The sequence below is a fragment of the Trifolium pratense genome, linkage group LG5 (genome assembly GCF_020283565.1).
Source record: "Trifolium pratense cultivar HEN17-A07 linkage group LG5, ARS_RC_1.1, whole genome shotgun sequence".
Lineage (NCBI taxonomy): Eukaryota > Viridiplantae > Streptophyta > Magnoliopsida > Fabales > Fabaceae > Trifolium > Trifolium pratense.
Genome location: NC_060063.1, coordinates 50,921,655 through 50,929,911, shown reverse-complemented (window position 1 = coordinate 50,929,911; position 8,257 = coordinate 50,921,655).

Sequence of the window (8,257 nt, the reverse complement as noted above, 5' to 3'; positions counted from 1 at the left end):
GGTTCAACATGATAGAACGAAACATGTAGAAATTGATAGACATTTCATCAAAGAGAAACTTGAAGCTGGAATAATCTCTTTTCCCTTTGTAAGATCTGAATTGCAGTTAGCTGATGTTCTTACTAAAGGAGTGGCAAGTAGGGTGTTTAATAAGTCTTTATTCAAGCTGGGAATGTGTGATATCCATGCACCAACTTGAGTGGGGGTGTTAAGGAAAATAAAATATTTTATTAGTATATTAAGAAGTCAAATATTATGTTATCTCTTTTTTTTTATCTCTCCATTATTTTTGACCAATAAAAACAGAGAAAAACAAAATCAAAGGGTTGTTCAAATATCAGTCCTCTTGTTTAAAACATTAAAATAAAATTTTGTCTAGCAACCATCGCACAAGGGAAAAAAATGAATTAAGACCAATTTTAATCCCACACAATTTTTAAATGCCTAATTTAGTCTCAGATAAAAATAATATCAATGCAAATATGATGATTCTCCTAATTTTAAGTAGCGGACGGTGTTTTTTCCTCAAATTTTTCATTTTTACTACTAAAATAGCGAATGATTAAAAATAGGACACCCGAGAAACTCGTATGTAGCGGATGAGTAAAAATAGGGTGCGCGAGAACTCGTACGTAGCGGATGAGTAAAAATAATATCCATTCAAATAATATTGGTATAATATATATTTTTTGTTGATAATTTGATATGGGTGGGTGTGGCATCATATTTGCAAAGATATAGGAGAATCTCATGCCAAGGTAAGAACAAATAAATTATTAAAGGAGAACCAGGAGATATAATGGGTTTTTGAAGAATCTCATTTTGTTTTTGATAGAATTGGAGAATCTCATGTTGGGAGACTTCTTTTTTCGTGATTTGATGATTGGCGGATTGGTCTTGAAATTTCAAGTGTCCCAAGTTGCTGTTGAAAGAAATAGTGTTTTATTTGTTTTTGGTTTCCACCACCAGCATTACAGATCGCAGAGTTTAAACCGTAGTATATAAGTAGTTCCAGCCCCCAACCGATCGTAGTTGTGGGGAGTCAAAATGTGGTATTTTCTATCAAGTTCAGCGTCAATCACTACTAGACTAATTAACGATTGGTTGTTTTATTTGTTTTTTTAATTGTGTTAAAGATGTGATGGTGTTCGTGTTCGTTGACATTGCGATACTACCTTCAAACCTATTTGGGTCTTACATTCAGTGGGTCGTTTCTTCACCGACGCTGCAGTGGTGGGTTTTTAGTGGATCGTCGTGCCCGGTGAGAGCTCGTTGTCGTCATTGTTGTGTTCGTCAGTTTTTGGGTTTTCATGTTCGCCGGATTTTGGTCTAGTCACACTGTTGTTGTTGCGCTACTGTTCATCTCTTTTGGCAAAAACAATGTTGTCTCTTTTGCTGTGTTTTTTTAAAACAGCGGTGGTTTGAGTTCCTTTTGGATCCACGTAGTCGTCGATGTTGTTTTGATCCCCCTTTGCTTGCTCGTTGGGGGTTTGTTCACTGGTGGCTCTGTTTGTTGGTGGATCCCATAATCTCTTATTGTTCAAAATATGTTGAGATCTGCAGTTTTATTGTCTTTAGTTGTTGATATAGGGTCTTCGTTCGAATTTGGACTGCTTGGCCAGAAATGGCTTTCAATTTATTAAATTGTTGTAGTAAACATTCGGTGCATGAATTCATTTTTGTGTTGGTGTTGGCGGACAGATTCACTTCCGCTCTCAAAAACTTAATTTGTTGTTGCTCGTCAAACTTTGCACCTTTTTTGGTTTGTTTTGCAATTTAGTTTCGTGACCCTATGCGGGTTCGATGGATTGTGCTCCTAGTGTGTTGTTTTGATTTGCTTTTGATCTAGTTTTGTGCTCATGTACCCTTTTGGGTTGTTATTTGTGACTTTAACTGAGTTAGGTTTTATGTCCCCCAATCTTTTGTAATTTTTTCTTTTTAATTTCATCTACTTAGGGTCTTCGAGATCTTTCTGCACCTCATTTGCTTAAAAAAAATCTATTGGCTTTATCAGTCACTAATTTATAATTGATTTGTAATTTTTGTCAAATATTTTTTTACAACCATATTTTTTTCATCTCCAAATTTTAAATATTATTATTATTATTATTATTATTATTATTATTATTATTATTATTATTATTATTATTATTATTATTATTTTGGATGTTTTATTTGACTTTAAAAATGTACTACATGTAATCAATCTTTAGTTTGTTCAGTGGTGATTGACGCTGAACTTGGTAGGGAGGATTAGAGCTGTCAAAATGGGCTAGCCCGAATGGCCTGGCCGGCCAAGCCCGATTTTTTCCCGGGCTTTGGCCTCGAAAATATGGGCTAGCTCAAATGGGCCACGGGCTGCCCGCAAACCCGAATAATTTATAATAATTTTTTTTCAAAATAAATAATATAAGTAGTTTGTTTTGGATGATTTTAACTTAGTTTGTATTATAAGAGTTTATTTTTCCACTGTTGGGTTTTTGTATGATTGACTACATTTTGCAAAAACATATTTTAGCCAAGTGTTGAGACATATGTGCTGACCACAAGTGTTGTGACAAATGTTGGTACACTTTGGAACAACACCTGTCTGTGTATCTGTGCACGCCAGCTAGCGGTTATTATTTTCTACTCAATCTTTTGAAGATTTGATTGAAGAATTGTTTCAAGGTTTCTTACAGAGGAAGGCGCACGTGTTTAATGTGTTTTAGGAGGCAGCCGAAACCCTAGTTATATTTTCCAATGGAATTATATTTTTGGAAAATATATTTTTGTGTTTCAAAAATAGAACTATTATTTTCAAAAATATATCACTGCTGCCGCAATTCTAGAAGCCCTAATTTTGTCTTGAAGCCCAAGTCGTTCTATTACTATAAATACGAAGGCAAGCATATGGTTTCAAGCATCTAAAATTGTGTCTTACAAAGCGTGTGTTTTTAGGGATTTTAGAGTGTTAATTGTGAGCCTTTCTTGTGTCTCATTGATGCAAGCTTAGGACCTGAGTTTATTGAGTTGTAAGTGTGAACTTCTCCTAAGCTTTGAAGTACGGAGATTGTTCTAGTGTGTTGTGTGGTTTGCTCGCAAGCTTTTAAGCAAGAGTGAATCCTAGTTTCATAGGAGTTTGTCTCCACCTGTTGTAATCGTTGAGGTTTATAACAACGCTGTCTGTGTTGTTAAGGTGGGAATTGGGACGGGGTCTCATATCTAGGAGTTCCTAGGTAGAAGTGTCATTGGGTAGTGATTAAGTGAGAAGTTGTAAACGGGTGAGTTTAGCTTCGAAGTAATACTACTGATAGTGGACTTCATTCCTGGATTGGTATCCCCCAGAGTAGGCTTTAGGTTGAACTGGGTTAACAACTCTTGTGTATTATTTACTTTACAGTTTTTATTGTTTTATGTTAAGTGCTCTGTTTATAGACAAGTGTTGGCACACCGGTAACAACATCTGTCTACAACAGACAAGTGTTTATACACCTTGATCAACACCTGTCCACTGTGTGCCAGGAAAGCCTACTGTAAAATATTTCCATGTGTTCAGATCAAAATGTTACATCTTGGCCGATAGAGAACCTAGGAGGAAATTGGATCCCAAAAGTGATGAGGGAATATTTCTAGGTTATTCAACCAACAGCAGAGCCTATAGAGTTTTCAATTCTAGAACGAAAACCATGATGGAATCAATCAATGTCGTAATTGATGATACTGATTTGACAAGTATAGATTCAGCTGAAGAGACAGATGTAGTCACACCTATCCCAACACCAGATGATGATCAAGCTGAATCTGATTCTGTTCAAGACTTTGAGCCTAATACAGAGAATTTGAGACCAAACAAAGGTCCATCAATCAGAGTTCAGAAGAACCACTCAAAGGAAATCTCTATTAGAAATCCTGACCAAGGAGTTACCATAAGAAGATCTACATATGTAAATCCCAAGAATTTGAAAGAAGAAGCTCAATCTAGAAAATTAAGGGGCAAGCTAAGTATTTGCCTATTTAAAGAATTGTAGCAGTTACTGCATGTAACGCGTGCAACCGCCTCTTTTTCCTCTCTTCATTGTATGGTGCACGCTAATCAAGGGAAATGTGATATGAACTCTTCTCCTAAAGTTAATGTTAATGTTGGTACTTTTGGTAAAGTCATGATTGACTATGTGTTTGATTGGCTCAAGAAAATCGTTCTTGAGACTAATGTTGTGCAAGATGTTGACACATCTTTGGCCCGAGAGAATAAACAGGGTGAAACTGTTCCTGAAATCCCCGAACATGTGACTGTTCCTGGAAATGAAATGGTCAGGTGATGACTGATAATAAGGAAGAAGTGTCTGACGAACACACTGATGTTAATTCCCCATCTAATGAGAAAATTTGTTTGAACTTGAAGAAGTTCATATTGGTTGAATGGTCCCTAGAAGTGGAGGATGGACTATTCATGACAGGGTATGTAATAGACCTATCCATTATTATTCAGGCGTGTAGCTTTGGTGATGATTTGTTGTATGGTTTGATTTATTTTCAAACCTATATTAACCTGTTGCACCTAGAATGTGGAGTGTGTGCAAAGGTCATTATGTTGTGCCTGAAGTTTGTTGATGAGTTTTCTAGTTTGAATTCCGCTGCATATATATCTGATGGAAAACTCATGGTGGTTTTGGGTGCTAAGTATGCAAAACTATGTTGTTCTTTGAAAATGTATCCCTTGTTGTGGTGATACTCGATGAGAGGTCCAACTAACTTGTTAGATATGCCAAAGATACTTGAGGGTGATCTCAAGTCCACTCAAAAAGGCAATCATATATGAGTTTGTTGAAGAGAGATCTGTAGAATGTTATCAACAATTTATTCTCTTCAGACCTAAAAGCCAACCTCTGGTGGCTTTGATAAAAGATCTCCTAGTGTGTTCCTTGAAAAGAGAACTGATGTCCTCCCAAATGTTGGAACATCTGACCAGCAGATTATGCAGTTATTAAGGGGGAGTCCTTAATCCGAAGCTGGAAGACCTTGAAGACATGTCAGACTCAATGTCTTGACACCTTTATATCGAGAATTTATTTTTCTCCATATGAATGGTGGTATTTCTATGAAACAGGATGGAGGTTGTTTACTCTAACTTGATATTATCAAGGCTATGAGAGCATGGAACTCTTGTTCTGTTGTAGTAAAAAGAACTTCAAGGGATTATGAACATTAGAGTCATTCAACTTATGTTCAATGGTTGATTGTTATCTGCACTTTGGAGTGTCATCCAAATCACCTAGGATGGGCATTCTAGTTGTTTCAAGCAAGGAGGAGTTATTATTCTTGGGAGAAAAGGATTATTGCTCTTTGGTATGGAAAGTTGATCAACTACTGATGGTTGATTCTCTTGTGTCCCCCTGCTATTGTTAATTATGATGTTGGTGCTTCCACTAAAACCACAAGTGAGTTGTTGCTGATTCACTCGTGGAACTCGTCCCTAAGACGGATGTTGTGTCAGATGTTGATACATCTATGACACTGGAGACAAATGTTTTACCATGTGTAGGTACATCTGCTCAGCCAATGGTTGGTACTCTCACTATGAAGCAGATGAAAATTCTTATGTTCTGAATGTGCTCAGATATGTGATATTCAGAGGTGATTACTACTAGTATATGTGACTGTTTCAGACCTGTTTTTGAAACTTCTGGTTTGAAGTTCTTATGTGATTGTTGAAGATGGATTTGGTATATGCCTCTTGAAGTTGAAACTGGTTAATCTTCATCTGTGTGTGTGTAACTCTGAGCTAGATGTCCTTGATATTATGTCACCTGATAGGAAGAAATATGACATGTAAGTGTTCCTTCTTAGATGATGTCTCTTTCATGATGTGCAAACAAGGGGGAAATGTCTGATGTGGTGGATATGATATGGTTCCTCCACTACTGATTTATATATGATGAGGTATGTATCCCATTGTATTATCTTCGGTTGTAGTAGCTCCGTGCACTATGTGGTTGATGTGATGAAGATAGGAAGATAGTATTGTGGATAAAAGCTCGCATGTTCTCTTTCCACTACTTTTGTTCTCCGCATCTTTTGTGGGCTAGGCCCTGGATTTCTAGCACCTGTGTGTGCATTATGGTCTGTAATATGTGCACCCTGGACTTCTTTTGTCTGCTACTCTGTGTTTTGATATGCATCTTGTTTGTCTAAATTGTGGCTAAAAAGGGGGAGTAGTGTGTGTGTGTGTGTGTGACAAGTGTATGGACAGATGTTCTCACATCTGGTGACTGTTTCTGTGCTAATGTTCGTATGCTCGTATTGAGGGGGGAGTGTGAGTAATATGCATGTGTTGAGGGGGAGTAGTGAATATTCTTTCTCTATCTGATGTGTGTATGCATGAATTCAGGGGGAGTGTGAGTTATATTATCTCTTGATCGCCTGAATACGTTTGATGACAAGTGTTGTGCCAAGTGTTATGGCACCTGACTATTGAGTCCACTATCCACTATGACTGAGAATTTATTTTTCTCGGATATTTTTGGGAATTTATTTTTCCTGTTGTTCTTATGATGAATGGATGCGCTTTAACTATTAGGAGTTTATTTCTCCTACTTCTTAACATCTACTATGGGAGTTTATTTCTCCCTTGTGTTGTTCCATGAGGCTAGTTGTGTTTTATTCCGCTGTTGCATTGCCTCTGATGCTACTTGACTATCTTGGAAGTAGTTTTTATTGTGTGTTACTTTCTTTCCTAGTTGTGTGATCATGTTGACTCGAAGGAAAGGTAATACTGTATCTCTCTATATACTGGTCTAATATTGTTTTAGCCAAAATTTGGCAAAGGGGGAGATTGTTGGGTTTTTGTATGATTGGCTACATTTTGCAAAAACATATTTTAGCCAAGTGTTGAGACATATGTGCTGACCCCAAGTGTTGTGACAAATGTTGGTACACTTTGGAACAACACCTGTCTGTCTATCTGTGCGCGCCAGCTAGCGGTTATTATTTTCTACTCAATCTTTTGAAGATTTGATTGAAGAATTGTTTCAAGGTTTCTTACAGAGGAAGGCGCACGTGTTTAATGTGTTTTAGGAGGCAGCCGAAACCCTAGTTATATTTTCCAATGGAATTATATTTTTGGAAAATATATTTTTGTGTTTCAAAAATAGAACTATTATTTTCAAAAATATATCACTGCTGCCGCAATTCTAGAAGCCCTAATTTTGTCTTGAAGCCCAAGTCGTTCTATTACTATAAATACGAAGGCAAGCATATGGTTTCAAGCATCTAAAATCGTGTCTTACAAAGCGTGTGTTATTAGGGATTTTAGAGTGTTAATTGTGAGCCTTTCTTGTGTCTCATTGATGCAAGCTTAGGACCTGAGTTTATTGAGTTGTAAGTGTGAACTTCTCCTAAGCTTTGAAGTACGGAGATTGTTCTAGTGTGTTGTGTGGTTTGCTCGCAAGCTTTTAAGCAAGAGTGAATCCTAGTTTCATAGGAGTTTGTCTCCACCTGTTGTAATCGTTGAGGTTTATAACAACGCTGTCTGTGTTGTTAAGATGGGAATTGGGACGGGGTCTCATATCTAGGAGTTCCTAGGTAGAAGTGTCATTGGGTAGTGATTAAGTGAGAAGTTGTAAACGGGTGAGTTTAGCTTCGAAGTAATACTGCTGATAGTGGACTTCATTCCTGGATTGGTATCCCCCAGAGTAGGCTTTAGGCTGAACTGGGTTAACAACTCTTGTGTGTTATTTACTTTACTGTTTTTATTGTTTTATGTTAAGTGCTCTGTTTATAGACAAGTGTTGGCGCACCGGTAACAACATCTGTCTACAACAGACAAGTGTTGATACACCTTGATCAACACCTGTCCACTGTGTGCCAGGAATTTCATCCACTTTACAAGTGTCTCAAATATTATCCGCTACTTAAGTAGCGGATGAGTAAAAATACGGCACGCGAGAAACTCGTAGGTAGCGGATGAGTAAAAATAGAGCGCATTCATAGGTAGCATATGACTAAAAATAGGGGGCGCGAGAAACTCTTAAGTAGAAGATGAGTAACAATAGGGCGCGCGAGAAACTCTTAGGTAGGGGATGGGCAAAAATACGGCGCACGAGAAACTCATGAATAGCGGGTGAGTAAAAATAGGGCGTGCGAGACACTCGTAGGTAGCGGGATGAGTAAAAATATGCCGCGCTAGAAACTCGTAGGTAGGGGATGAGTAAAAATAGTGCGCGAGAAACTCTTAGGGTAGCAGACGAGTAAAAATAGCGGGTGAGAGAAACTCATA